This window comes from Ursus arctos, unplaced genomic scaffold (genome assembly GCF_023065955.2).
Source record: "Ursus arctos isolate Adak ecotype North America unplaced genomic scaffold, UrsArc2.0 scaffold_7, whole genome shotgun sequence".
Taxonomy (NCBI): Eukaryota; Metazoa; Chordata; class Mammalia; order Carnivora; family Ursidae; genus Ursus; species Ursus arctos.
Genome location: NW_026623089.1, coordinates 70,840,463 through 70,856,164, shown reverse-complemented (window position 1 = coordinate 70,856,164; position 15,702 = coordinate 70,840,463).

Genomic DNA, 15,702 nt, shown 5'->3' with positions numbered 1-15,702 from the left:
GTACATCCCTGGTTTCTGATGTAAAGTTCGATGATTCATTAGTTGCGTATAACACCCAGTGCACCATGCAAACCACACTTTTAAAAGAAAAAAACATGTGCCCCTCCCACCCCCAACAGCACTGGCACTGCTCTAGGTGCTGAGGACACAGTTGTTTCCTGCACTTCTGGAGGTTACAGAAGCATGCTAACAGTAACTGACAATGGGTGCAGTTACAAAATATGGTAAGTGCCGTTAGGGTGGAGTATGGGGTCCTCTGAGAGAATATAACAGGAAGAATCCAATTCAGATCAAGAGGATCTGGGAAAGCCTCTTGAGAAAGTGAATTTTTTGTTCAAATGGATGAACAGAAATTTGACAGGTAAAGATGGGAGCAGATGTGTTCCAGATGATGCATTTACAAATGCCCGAGGCAGGAACATCAATGAACAAAGGCCCAGTGAAGGAACGAGCATCGTCTACACTCCTCAGCTTCTCCACAGGCATTGCAAAGTGGTGTGTGAACTCAACAAACAGCAGCCCAAGACCCCAGAATTATTCTTTTATTCTGCCTTGCGTCTGAGGTATTTTAAGGGTTCTCTAGAGTGTTCCCAGAAGAACTCAGGAGTAGCATCTGGCAGTGTAAGCCTGCCAACCCAAATGTCCCCCCCCTTACCTGCAAATCTCAGATCACCTCTTCCTTTCAACTACATTCGCTGAATGCCAGCTATGCACAAGTCCCAGGCTAGGTGATGGGGTAGGGTAAGAGAAGAGTAAGGAAATTCTAGCCCTTCAGAGCTCATACCTGGTGATCTGCTTCTCATTATTTTGGATGACTTGTTAATGTTTTCAATCAAAGAAAGAACTCCAGGGTGTTCCTGTTCAGGGTGGCAACATAGGAGGATCCTGAGCTCACCTCCTCCCACAGTTACATTGAATCTATGGCTACATACAGGAAAATTCCCTGTGAAAGAAATCCAAAAACTAGCTGAGCAACTCATATATCTTTGGGGGGGGGGGGGACAACCACCCCACAACCACCAAAATGTGTAGGAGAGACAGAGACACAATGTCACCATAAACCACACTCCTAGTGTGGCAACCCACAAATAGCAGAGAATTCACAACCCTGACCTTCTCCTTGAGAAGCAAAGGGTTTGAACCCCACACCTGACACCTACCTTTTAAGACATGCTCCTGAGAGAGGAGACCCCAAAACATCTAGCTTTAAAAGACAATGGGCTTTCATACACAAGACCGCAAGATTATAGCAAACTGAGAAACAGATCTTAAAGGGGTCTTGTGGACTCACCATGGCTAAACCCCTGGGGCACAGTGTAGAGATAACTGACAGAAACGCAACCAGTCTTTCTGTGAAAGAGGCCTGTTGTTTATCATAAAAGATTCAGCCTGAGGGGCAGGCATTTAATATAACATACACCTAGAGGCCACTGAAAAACTTCTCAAAGACTGTGGAGGCTGGCAAGTACCATCTTTGTACCTTCCCTCTGTCTTGCTCCAGGTATCTCTCAGAAAGGAGCTTGTGCACATGTCTGAGGCCCCAGTTTTTGCAGCTGCCACCTAGGGGACAACCTGATCACCGGGCTCTGGTGGCCAGTGGGGCTTCTGTTCAGTGCTCTCACAGCACTGTAACAAATGGAGAAATAGTTTTTACCCAGCTACCCACTCAAGGCACAGCACAGAGGCAGCAGGCGTAAACCCCAGTCTTTCCCTGAAAAAGGTCTATTAGCTTATCTTCATAGCTGTGGCAGGGGGTGTTAGGGGGGTGTGAGGGGGGAAGGCTTCTATTTAAACACATCTAGGGGGTCGACTGCAATCCTCTCCAAAGATCAGGGAGAACACCAGACACCATCTTCATATTCTCCCTCTGCCCTGTCCCAGGGTGCCTGTGTCTCCAAGAAAGGAGCTTATGTATATACCTGGCATCCCAGTTTTTGTGGCTGCTGCCCAGATCCTTTAATAGGCTGGCTCTGGGTGCCAGTGGGGCTTGTGCTCATGGGTTCGATGGGACATTAGCAACAAAGAAACAGTTCTTAACTGGCTAACACCCAAGGGCTCAGTGCAGAGGGAGCAGACAGAAATGCCCATCTTCCAGTCTTCCCATTAAAGAAGTATATTTGTATACCTTAAAAGCTGCTGCCTGAAGGTATGGCTTCCAATGAGCCTGAATCTAGGTGCTGACTGATATCCTCCCTTAGGTACACAGAGTGGTCTTGGCACGCCCTCAACTACTGGAGGCCTCTAAAAACAAGTAAGTCACTTGGATAATCACAAAGGTTCAAAGAGACAACCAGAAGCTAGGGCAGTGTTGAACAATAATGTTCATCTCCTCCAGGAGGCCACTCCTTCAAGACTGAGAGAGGGGGCTGTTTTATTTAATGCATAGAAACCAATACAGAAAGTCAAGGAAAATGAAGAAACAGGAATATGTTCCAAATGAAAGAACAAGATAAAATCTCAGAAAAATACCTTAATGAAACAGATGAGTGGTTTACCTGATAAAAAGTTCAAAATACTGGGGATGTACTGTATGGTGACTAATATAACAAAAAAAATTATTTAAAAAAAAGGAGTTCAAAATAATGGTTGTAAAGAAGCTCACCGTGGTCAGGAGAACAAGGCATGAATAAAGTGAGAATTTTAACAAAAAGAACGAAAATATAAGAAAGTACCAAACAGAAATCACAGGCCAAAGAATACAATAACTGAACTGAAAAACGCAATAAAGGCGTTCGCCAGCAGACCAGATGAAGAACAAGAAAGGATCAGTGAAATCAAAGATAGGGCAGTGGAACTCACCCAATGAGAGCAGGAAAAAAACAAGTAAAGATAGGTTCAGTGGCACATAGGACAACATCAAACAGACCAACATTCCCATTATAGAGGTCCCAGAAGAAGAGAGAGAGGGGGGCAGAAGACTTGTTTGAAGAAATAATGGCTGAAAACTTCTCTAACCTGGGTAAGGACCAGACCTCCAAACCCAGAAAGCCCAGAGAGTTCCAAAAAAGATAAATCCAAAGAGATCCACACCAAGACACACTATAACTAAAGCATCAAAAATTAAAGAGCTATAAGGTCAATGTTTAGAAAAATGAGTAGGGAGGAAAGAAACTCAATTGCCTAACATTTGGAGATTGAAACTATTGTGGACTTCTTGAATTATTCACGTTACCCTTACTTTACTGATTATCGTCATTTATTCCCAGCTTGTCCCAAATTGGGGTCAATATGTCCGTATTTGTTCCCAATCTGTCCTAATTCTTGAACAACTGTATTATTTTTCAATATCCTCCCCTTCTCAGGATGACACTCCATATAGTATGAAGCCAAAGCACTTTAAAATTTTATAGGCTTAAAACCTTTAACTAAGAAAACCAACTGAAAAGCATTAATAGTTGGGTTGAACAGAGTAGATAGTCATTTGAAATAAATCAAGATTGAGGTTAAAGGCAAACAAAAGAGGTTTTAGGTTCAGCACAAACTGGTATTTTGGAGTATCACACTGAGTATCACATTACAGTATTTATCTGATATTTCCCCCAGGTTATGTCCAATGTAAAATCCACAATTAAAAAAGCAGCTATATTTGCTAATGTAAAATGTATACACTTAAACAGCCAATGAGTTGAGAAAGAGATGCCACTAATTTTATTGTGTGTGATATGACTTGAGCAGAAAAATATATCCTGCCACTTTGGGGACACTGGATTGCAACTCAGCTATTTGAGAGAAATTAAACAAGGTTATGTGTCCTTTGAGGTCAAAAGGCCTAGATAATTATTTGAAGCTGGGCTGTAATATTCTCACTCAAGAGCTGAGCTTGTTTCTCCTCCCATGAACAAAGTTAATGAGAGATGAGTTTAGAAAAGATTTTGTGGCAAAGTTTGGCTCATTTCCAAAGTGATTTAAACTTGTCTTACCAAAACGTCTGAGGGCTGATAACAATAAGCTATTCTCAGGGTGTCTAGATGGCTCAGTGGGTTAAGTGTCAGACTAGTGATTTCAGCTCAGGTCATGATCTCATGGTCAAGCCCCGCATTGGGCTCTGGACTTATTGGGGAGTATTCTTGAGATTCTCTCAATCTGCCCCTCCCTCCAGTCATGCTCACTCTCTCTCTTTCTCTCAAATAAATAAACAAATCTTAAAAAAAAAGAATTAGCCATTTTTTCATTCCCAGATTTTAATTTTGTTAGAATTCTAGAGCTTTAAAAATCCTTGGAATCCAGGTTCAAGCATCAAGAATAAAAACTATCTTTTCTGAGATTTTAAGAAGAATCAAGCTATAATTTTCATACTTATTGATATGACCTAATTACAGTTAATTAACTCATTTCATTATGTACTTTCTAGATAATATTCTACATAATAGTATTTTATTATAAATAAAAGTAATACCTATTCATGTGTGCTCCTAGTTACATAAGAATTAGGCATCTATTTTATTTCCTAGAATGGTCTGGAGAATACAGTTGTGAGGTCTGATGTCTCACAGCCTGTAGTGAGATGGGAAAGAAGAGGTGTATTCCGCAGCCCTTTCTACCGTGTGCACATTTATACACAAACATGTTCTTTGGCCCTCAGAGCAAGCATCACTTGCAAAGCCAGCCTCATACATACATGTGCTGGACACTGGTGCCCACTACATGAGCCACCCTCTTCCCCATTGCTTTACTTCCTACCATGTTCCCTGCATTTTAGATTTCTTTCAGTTATTACAGTTGATTATTTGGCATATACTCAATGTTGGGAAATATTTCTCCTATAAACATATATAAGTTTTGATAACAACTAAAAGTCATTCAGAGCTGAATCTGATAAATAAAATATTTGATAACTGTTTTAGTTGAAAACAAAGTACAATTACAAGGTAGTAAGAAAATTGTGATTCTGCAGGTAAATTCCATGAGGAATTTTTAAACGTTTTGAGCAATTGACAGTATCATTGAAATGAGGCAGAGTAGGTGCCTACTGGAAAAGAAGGATGGACTGATGAACGGATGAATGGATGGATGGATGACGGATGGATGGATGGATGGATGGATCGGGAGGTGGGGGGTAGATGGACCACCAAGGGGATGGGTGAGTGGACCTATGGACAGACGGTATGCCACATTTGTTTGTTTCTTTGCTTGTTTTTAAGAAAACTTCCCAACTCAAACTACCAAGTCCTGGGTTGCCTTTCCTTCTCTTTAGATGACGTCTTCCTCAGAATATGAAGCCCACGCTTAGTTTAACTTCACTTTCATACTTTCCTCAAGTTTCTTCTTTGCTAAGAAGCTCCTTGCCTTGGAATTAACTTATTTGACTTCCCCCAAAGAGTCCCTACTTCCTTGGCTGTCCACGGTTTTAGTAGATCACAGTTCTTCTGTTTATCTCAGGATAATTCTTAAATATTAAAATATGATAAGAATGACAGAGCTGTATATACACGGACATTCAGGGATTACAATAGCTCCTTATAGATCCACCAAAAAAAAAAAAAAAGTTCACGTAGACCCTTATTTAAGACCAAAACCTTGGCTATCACTCGGGGATGAATTATGCCAGAAGCAAGCAGTATTTCAATCCAGTAATCCTTATATTTTCTCCATATCAGACAATACATTGCAGTTTTTAGTTATCACCCTATCAGCTGATCCTTACAAACGTTTTATTCAGGAATAATGTTCAAAAGCTAAGGCTTTTGTAATTTTCCTCCTAAATTGTCTCTGCCTACACCAAATTACCTTTGCCAAATCCTTAGAAGTATTAAAATTAAGCAAATTATTAAACACAGGTTTTTTCTTGATGTCCCATTGAACATGGGGTCTCATTTAACATTTTTCAGCTTCCACAATATACCAGACACAAAGATTTATAAGACCAGCTCTCAAAGAAGATAATCCAAAGTGTAGGATGGTGGAAAGATATTTAGAAAGGAAGGAAGGATTGTGATATAATGAAGTGAATTTTCTAACAGAGGCTTCTACTTATCAGAGTGACAAAATGGGGAGTGGGGAGCAGTCAGGTCAGGTTCCCCAAAGATAGTAATGATTTAGCCAAATCTTGAAGAAAAAAGAAACTTACTAGATTTGGCCCAGGGTAGAAGGCAGCCAATGGTGTAGGAGAGCAGGAAGTGGAGGTAGTCACATAAGGAGAAAGTGAAGAGATGTGAAAATGAACTCAAACAACAGGCCAAGAACTTCTGCTTCCATGCACTTTGGGAAGAACGGGCTCAGACTCACCCTGCCCTCCTAAACAACTGGACACTGGAGGTAATACAAGAAACAGTGGTTTTCAGAGAGTGAAAAACAGGCAGCACACTGTGATCTCAGGGAAAGACGCTTCAAAATAAATGGATCTTCTCATTGCCTCAGGATTTTTGCCTTAGTCAACCAAGGGGGTGGGGGGGGGGGGGGGAGGACGTGCTGTTGAGGCAAGAAATACAGGAGAAAACGGGGGGCCTGGGTGGCTCAGTTGGTTAAGTGTCTGACTTTGGCTCAGGTCATGATCCCAGGGTCCTGGGATCCAGCCGCCTGGGGCTCCCTGCTCAGCGGGGAGTCTACTTCTCCCCCTCCTTCTGCCCCTCCCCCCTGCTCATGCTCTCTCTCCCACTCTGCTCTCTCAGATAAATAAATAATCTTAAAAAAAAAAAAAGAAATACAGAAGAAATAAATTTGGGGGTAGAAATCATGAGTCCAGTTTTGGATTTGTTGAATTTTAAATGCAGTACCCATGTATCTTTCTCACTTTTTAAAAAAGGTCAGTGCTGTAGGTATATTTACAGCCTTAGTCATTTTACCATAGTTTAATTCTGTGCCTTAAATGGGCGCTTGCAAGCTGTGAAAAAAATCTACATGAGATGTTTGCTGGCCCCGGGTGGGCACTTCTGAAGTCTGCATTTGCATTCTGTCAGACACCCCGGAGTCAGCAAAGCTGCACATTTGTCTGGGGCAAATGTCAAGTCCATGGGGATCAAAGATCTAAAAAACAAGTGATCCTTGCGTCATTTACATCAAGGAGTGGCTGCCGATGGTGGATGAGACCGGTGACTGTAGATCTTCAAGATGTATTTCCTAATTGTCAGCCATGATTTTACATTGTTTCTATGAAGGAGTTCACGTCGGCCTCCTTTTCCTGCCAATCTTGCTAACACCGCTTGTAATGTTGCTTCCATACCAGAGGTTCTGGATTATCTTACCAGCAGTCGGAACATGGACGGCAATTGCGCTGTTTTTCCCTGAAGGTAGAGGGCTGTAATAATTAAGAGATTTAAAATATCTCTACAGCAAAACGCTTACAGTTCAAAAGGAATGAGGAGTGGCCAAGGATTTCCACGCGGAAAGGGCTCCTGCTCTCCACGCACGCTGGGAATTCGTTCCCGCCTTCCTGGCCGCCTGCCGGGCTGGGGGCAGCTCGCTGCGCGCCCGCGCGCCCCAAGGGGTGGGCCGGCTCGGCGGTGCCTTCCTTGCCCGTCGCTCGGCGACGTCAGCGCTACCCTTCGCCCGGAGAGTGAGACAATGCCTTGTGAATTTTCACAGGTATTAAGCATCTCTCCACTCGCTGCCCTCCTTTGTGGGGCTGGGGACGTATTATGTATTCTTTGGGGATGGATGGAAACTGGCCGCACCCCGCCTGGCTGGTCCCCGGAACTAACCCCCAGGCACGGATGAGGACGCGGGAGGCTCAGGTGCCGGAATCCCGCGAGGACCGCGGCCCCGCGACCGCACCGCCACCCGCCACGGCCACCGCCCCGCCCCCAGCCCCTGGGCGGCGTGCGCGCTCTGGACGGAGTGCCGGGCCCCGCGGGGGCGCGCGGCCGGCCGGGGGGCGAGCGGGGCGTGGGGCTGGGCGCGAGGCGGGGGGCGCGGGGAGTGCGCGGAGCCCTGGCGCGGGAGCCCCAGTGACGCATCAGTGACGTCGGCGGCAGCGGGCGGGATTTCCCGGCCCCTCCCGGGCGCCGGGCGAGACCCTGCCGCGGAGTGGGCGCGACCAACGTGGAAGGAGGGCGGCGGGGGTCGGGGGGTCGGGGGGTCCAGTGCTCCGCATGCCGCCGGGGCCGCACACGCTCCGGGAGCCCCGCACCGAGGCGGTGAACAGACGAAGTACTTTGGGTCTGGGTGACTTCTGTAGCGCGCGGGGCACGGGCTCGCCACCCCTCCTCCGGCACCCCCGCCCCCAGCCTCACGTCGTCTTTCCCCTGCCCGGGCGGGGCTGCTGACGCGGTCCGGAGACCCCGGTGGCGGTGGGCGGGGCGGGGCGCGCCTCTCCACCGCGAGCCCGTGAGCGCTGAGGCGCGCGGGAGCCTGGGCGCTGAGCCGGAGCCCGCCCGCCAGCCCAGCCCCGCGCCCGGCCGAGGAGCGATGCCGCGCGGTCTGGCCGCCCCCAGCGAGCACCGCGCCCGAGACAAAGCCCGCGCGTGAGCGGCGCCTTCGGCCCGCGCGCCCCGCTCCAGGTAAGTGGGCGCCCCGCCGGCCGGCCGGGCCCGGTGTGGCTGTGGGGGAACGGATGGCACGGCCCTAGCTCGCGAGTCCGGGGCGAGCCAGAAGCCAAAGGGCAACTCGGGCGGGAAAGTCTCTGCAACTGGAGACACGGTTTGGTGCGTGTGTCGTCCTGCCGCCGTCAGTGGAAGCTCGCGAAACAAATACCTGTGGTTCTCTGGCCGCCCGCAGCGAGACGGCCTTCGCGCTGCCGCACAGGTGGGCGTCGGCGGGGCGCTGGCAGGTGAGCGCGCCCCTCGAACCCACGACCCTAGGCTGTGCCCTTGGCAAACCCGAGCGCAGGTTTGAACAGACCGCTCCGAACGCTTAGGGGGTCTCCGGGTGGCCGGCGTCTCCCGATCTCTGGGGCTTGAGGGTGGGGGGGAGGCTCCCGGGGGCCCCCTTTTCCATATGTAGGTCACGAACGCTTGCCAGTCTCCGGGCAGGGACATCCCCCGTTGAAGAGGACCGCAGTGGAAGGTCTGGAGTGGCTAGTTGGTCGTTTTATTTGTGAAAATGTTTTCGGCCAGTGCCTGAGGAAGCCCACGGGATTTCTCAATACCCCGGGACACCTGCCTCAGAGCAGCTCTGGTGGTGACAGTAGACGCCGAGGCGAGGGTTCCGTTTTCCCCTGCCTTATGGCGTCTGTCCCCGAGCCTGGTGCTGAAACTGTCTGCACTCGCAGCACGCGCACCCAACGGCATTGGGGGGAGCCTTGGTTTAATCTCTTAATTGCCTTAGAAATAATAACGGGAGGGTGAGGGGGGCAGAGATGTGGCTGGAGAAGACTTCTTAATTTGGGAGGATTTGCTTATTTTCGTGTATTTTGGGCTAGGGTGTTAGGAAATCCAAAAATGTTAAAGTTTGATCAAGTGATAAGGTGGACCCTCAACGCCGGGTCTCCCACCCTCTTCCCAGCTCCCTAGCACGGCCGGTCCTCGTCTCTTTCTGTTACCTGCTAGGGTTCTAAAAGGCTGGCACAGGGCCTGCCCTTTCAGTCAGAGCAGAAGGCCTCCTGGACTGTGCAGTGTTGCCCATTAAAATGTGCCAGTCCTGTCATCTGCTCGTGAGTCCTCACTGTGAGGCTTCCTTCCCACCGTGGGACGGACAAATTCAGCGGTAAATGCCTCAGAGCAGCAGAGAGACCTGGGCTCTGTGGCTGGCTTCTTGATTCTTTGGGGAAATCCTTTTCCTGATTTTTGCATGCTGCGGGGGAAGGGAGGCACACCGCCATCTGATCTGGCCCTGTTCCCTGCAAGAAGCTACTGTGGGAACAACTGAGATGTTAAACGGAAAGCCTTTTTCAGTCCCGAGAAACAAGATGTAAACTATGAATTATTTTTGAAGTGTGGACTTGGCTCAGTTATCAGTCTGGATAAAAGATGGATATAGCACCTAATAAATAGTAGGTGTTAATGTAAATACAGGGTTTATTGTGATGCTTTGCTGGTAATGAATGAGTCTGCTCCCCGTGGGGTTATTAAGCTGAAATAACTATTTAGGACAATGGCCTTCCTGTTTGCTCCTCCTTAAAATAAAATTGCCCAAAGGGAACCTGTGGAAGATGTCTGGCTAGCTGAGAAATAGCACAACAAAAGGGTCATTCCCAGGAGTCCCATGATTGGCTAGGCAATTGTCTTTGACATTTCTCATGCAAGTAGACAGTGGAGAAACCAGGAAAAAGCTTTTCCCATATTCATTTTACGGTTTTTAAAGGTAAAGTGACAGTCTCCAGAGTCTGCCATATCTCAGCACATTCTTTGAAATGGTGGAACATCAGGTGGGAACTGTCGTCCCCCTGGTCCCTGGGGAAGCAAGTGCCCTGTAGCTGTCTCAGGGCGTTGGGCTTGGGCTGTAGGAGGGGTTGGGTATCACGCCACCTCTCCCCCCTACCACCACCACCACCACAACTACCGTTTACTGAGGAAGACAGCCAAATGGCTGAGAAAAGACAGAAGTCTGCCAGATAAATCATTCTCGCTTATTTATAGCCACGTCTCACTATCTCATTGTTCTTACCTTGACTCATTTTTGTTCTACTCGAAAAGGGGAGAATGCCTAATAATGCAGTGCGTGTCAGTAAATTGCCCTTTTTCTTCATGGCATTTTGGAACAAGGTCTTTAAGATCTTACCTTTATGAGCATATGATATTCTGTAATCCCACAGATTTCCCCTTTTTATTGGTAAATAAATATGGTAGAGGTGGTCGGGCATAGAGACTTATTATACAGGTAGAGAGAGTATTCATTCAGTTTTCTTAAACCAGAAAATGAAACTTAACTTCTTTAATACACCAAAACTACTACAAAAATATCCTTTCAACAGTAGCCAGCAAGGGTATTTTCACTGAAAATCAGAGACGCTAAGTGAGTGTCAGCAAAGAAAAACAGGGGGGCCAAATACAGTATAGAAATTAGCATAACACGGCTGTAAGATTTCAACTAGTTCTTTATAACCCTATGAAGAATAAACCAAATATCTTAAATAAATTAGCAGAAGTGAAAAAAATGCAAAGGAAATTTCCATTTAGAGAAGAAAGTAGAGGCAAGAATTACTGCTGAAAGAAAAAAATCACCACAGGGAAAACAATAGGTATTTAAGAGGGAATCAATTCAGTAAGCTAGCAGGAGCGTTCCAAATCACTTTAATTATCAAGGAGCTTTTTTGTTCGGTCAAATGGCAGGTGGTGTGCAATCAGTTTTCCTAGTGGAACCCAGCAGACAAAATGGAAGGTGTAGGCGGCTGGGTTGAAGATATGGTGCTTGTGGAATGGGCTCTGGTGTCCTAGGAGGAGTGAGGACATATATGAGGCTGTGGAGAAGCCACTGGCCACTGAAGCCCTGAGGTAGCAGGGTATCTGCAAGCAAGGCACCAGTGGCCCAAGCTCAGAGGGCCAGACCTGGGAGGACCAGGCTTCAAGTCCACGAGTCACATGGGTGGTCACATGGGTGGTCGCATTTAATCCTCACACCATGCATGCAAAGCTCTTTAGCAAAAAACAAACAAAAAACAAGTGTCCGGGAGTGTTCTGGCAGGCTTGCTTGGTGGGTAGTGGTGACTTTTTTTTAACTAACCAAGGAAAAGGTATACAAGTGCAAAGGGGGAGCAACTGAGACACGCGGAAGGTGAGACACGGTGAGGTGTGTGGAGACCCTCTCCCAGGGACTGCGCATGCGCTCCTTTCACAAAAGCGCGGATTCCTTCCTCTCTCCGATTTTTCAAACCATTTCACCCTGGGTGGCTGGGTTGGCGCTCTATAGTGGGATGTGTGCTGTGAGGCTGAGGAAGAAGAGATAGAAGAAATGCTTGAAGCATCCCTCTGCCCCCCCCCCCGACAATCGAATGCACACGGAGCAGCAGCCCGAGGTCCACTAACCTGCACCACGTATGCCTGTCTGCATTTCTCATTAGTGCCTGTGCTTCCTCCTTGCATTCATGTCTAATTTGCAACTCTGGGAGCTTCTCTTCACCCCCTGCTCAGGGTCACCACCAAAGGAAGACGGCCAGGGAGATAGCAATAGGAAAAGGGAAACTTCTTATTCTAACAGCAAAAAGTGTTAATATGAAAAAGGTACGTGCTCCCATAGACCCACCACCCAAATCTACTGTATTTACTTCTGGTGTTTTATCCCACAAATGTGTAGAATTGAGAGATCTTCACCAAAAACACGGTGCAAGTATTAAAGTCCAAGTAGGAGAAATGGAATTTGAAACAGAAAGGAAAGAGCAAGGCAACGCTGACAGGGAGTTAGAAAGCAGAGCGATGCATGAAGGTTGCTGCAGGCAGTCTGTTGGGAGCAGGTTATTGTCAGTGGTGGTCCGGCCAGCTCTGTGGCTCAGGTTCTGAACACTGTTGGGGAGGCAGAGGCAGGGATGGCAGACAGTGGGTGGGTGTGCTTCATATTGGCACCCTGGGATGTTGGGGGGCGGGGGAGCAGAGATCTAGCAGCATATAGGCTGGGGCAGCCTGCATTTGCTGACTGCCCCACCCCACACTCCCCATACAGCAAGGTCTGCTTTCTAAGTCAAGCAACAGAACCCAGAATCAAATCACTAATACACCTTCGAAAAAACCATTTTCTCCCCCACCCCAATACCCACTGTTATTGGGAAGTTCTGGCAGCCCAGGACCATGGTCCCCCCAGACTGAATCTCTGCTGCCTGATGACCTCCTTTTTATCTGTAAGACCCACTGTCACAGTGGCCTCTACTTTCCCATCCCTCCTGATCTGTATGAGGGTCCAGGCACACCCAAGAACTGGTATCCTCCCCTGAAGGGTTTTTCTAGCCTGATCTGGGGAGTCCTCCTGTTGCCCTGGAGTACCTGCTGTGCATGCCCTTGGTGGAAACTGTAGGGAAGGAAAAAGGCTTTTCCTCCACCCTCTTAGGTTTAGTGACTGGAACCTGTGAATTAAACTGACAACAGAAGATATTGACAGGAGAAAAGGGCCAAATTAATGGGAGGAAAAGTTTATTATATGTGCACATGTCTTCACAGGAAAGAAGAGAAATCCTGAAGAAGCAGTTAGGCTTGAGAGCTTATAGACCATCTTAACAAAGGGAAATCAATTGTGGGAAACTGACAAGACAAAGAAAAAGGAATATGAGATTTTAGGGGCAGTAAATTGTGGGAAGGTGAATACAGGGGGAAAATTCATGGAAGATCAGAGTTATTTTAGCAACGTTTGTTTGTGCAGACCCATCTTGATGCCTGCTTTCTCTCTCCAGTGTTAATGGTGGTTTTCTTCCTCCTGGTAGGGGAGACGGAAAGAATAAACCTCTTGGCAGAGAGGGCAAGACCCAGAGGGTTCCTCCTGCGTCTGCTGTTTCTTACTTGCATTTGGCTCAAAATAGTCCTTATGCCAAAGTGGCATATTTGGGGGTGGTATATTCTGAGCCCCCTTCGACATGTTCAGCAGGACCTTTCCTTGGTGAAATCTAGAGCCCAAAGCCTATGGTATGCCAAACCAGCATGAATAATCCCTGTTTGGTTTTAGTTTCTGTTAATTTGGGGAAAATTCTGTTTTCCAATGGGGCTCCAGCGGTCTATAGATGCTTATTTACCCCCGACCCCCGTGGGACCACATGCACCAGGGAAGGCTGCATCCTGGCTAAGGAGACAGATTATTTAAGTGTACGAGTGTATGTTTGATGGTATATAGAGCGGGAAGCAGGTGTCACGAGGGTGTAAAGACACAGTCAGGCTCCCAAACTCTTAAGGGCAGTGGTGGCTCTGGGGTGTGGCCTAGAGGGGACGATGGTAGAAACTGAGTGGCGAATCCGACAGCATTGAACCTTAAGGAAAACAATACAGGGAAACTGGCCGTGAAATCAGCCACCGAATTTTTCCGGAGCAAGGCGAGGTATAGGTTCGTAAATTGGCCTTCGTCAGCATCACGTACCCTCTTCTTCAGTTGAGTTGTGTCTAGCAGGGATGAGGTCCCCAGAGCCTTCTGCTCACCTGGACCGTCTGGGTACCTGGGTAGACCCCGCTCTGGACCCACGACCCTGTTACCCTGGGCCTGTCTGGAGTAGCTTTACCTCCTTGCCCTTCTAGTCGGAGTCTGGTGTTTCAGCGCTGTGCGCCCCCACTTGGTTGATCTTGGAGAATTGGAGGCTTGGGGGCTCTTTCCCGCCGATCTTTCTGTGCTGGCTCTGTCTGCTGTGCTGGGTCTCCTCAATCTCAGATCTGTTACAGACAGGCTGGACAGAGGCCCTGTGCATCCTGCTCCAGGGGTTCCAGCCCTCACACCCCAGGTTCGCTGTGGCCCCTGATGGGTCAGATTCCTCCCAGCTCCTTCGTTTCTCTCCAGACCATCTCCTTCTGCTAGAATTTGCTGTAGTCAATAGTGTTGGAACTAAATCGATGGTTAGCCGGGACCCAGGCATGTTTTTACGAAAGAGAAATTTTCTTTGTCACGGGACCTGTCATCGCAGAGTTCTGATCCACGCCGTGAGCAGCCTTCCCAGGGTTGTCCGCCGTTCTCTGGTTTTCCTCTGAGTTACTGCCGTAAGCCATCATCATTGTTGGACACTACGGAAGGACTTTTCCAGAGCACGCGTGTTGCTGAAAGTGGTAGATACGTTCCTAAAAGATCGTACGTAAGCCACTTATTTCTAAGACATTCACATAATGAACATGTGACCAGGTAGTTCAGGCACTGACGGTTTAAAGATGCATAAGGACTTCAGCGTGCTCATTGTCTAGGGGGGACATGAGCGTGAAAGCAGCTCGCCTGCCCCTGGATTAACGCTGCCACAGCCGCGTTCTAAGTGCTGTGGGAGTGGTGATAACAGGAACAGTCGTTCTTCCTGAGAGCAGTGGGGTGCAGGAAGGGCCTGACAGCTGCGGCCCCGGAAAGCTGAGCAAGATTTTCCAACACACGCACGTGAGCAAGGGCTTTCCAGGCAGGGGGACCGGCACGTGCAAAGGCTCAGAGTTGGGGTGACGAATGGCACAGTCTGTTCTGGGGTGAATGGGGACCCAGGGCAGTCGTGAAACAGAGGCAGGTTTAGCAGGCGCTGGTTGGCCCTCTGTGCCTGCTGTGTGGGGCAGGTCAGAGGAACAAGGCAGGAGAGGCAGGGCAGTGGTCGGCCCCAGATGCCCAGGCCCTCACGGCAGTGGGCACTGCTGTCTGACCAGCGGTGGAGCGGAAGGGAGATGCTGGTGCCTGGGTGGCCCAGGGTGGCCAGTTGGGGCCTGGACAGAGAGGGCAGCCTGACCTGGTTTAGTGGATGGAAGGGAAGGAAGGAGCAGGACAGGCGGAGAGAGAGTGTGGGACCTGGCTGGTGAGGAGGTAATGCACCCTCTTTCTAATGCAGGTTTTCTGGCGTTGAAGTCCCTTAGGACCCGCCTGCCCAGCAGTCCCCGAGGCTGTTCAGGCCACCAGTGTCTGGGAGGCCACAGCAAGCCCGCCACCACGACGCTCCCTTGGATGACTCATTCTTTCTGTGTTCAAGCCGTTGCAGCTCTGTCTCTTGTTTATGATTCCTTTGTCCCCCTAACGCCATGAATTTGATCCAATGCGGCCGCACCATCTGACCCAGCACGTGGATGTCAGGATTACAGTTGATTAGCCTTCAGGGAGAGTATATCTATCCAAGGGTGAGTTTTTGGGGTTTTTTCCCCCAAACCTGGTCACCCTCTACCTACCGCCAAGCTCTGGTGGCCTGAGACTGGAGGGCTGGGCCCTGGCCTTGCTTCCCAGTAACCATGGCAACTCACCTAAGACGCCCACACA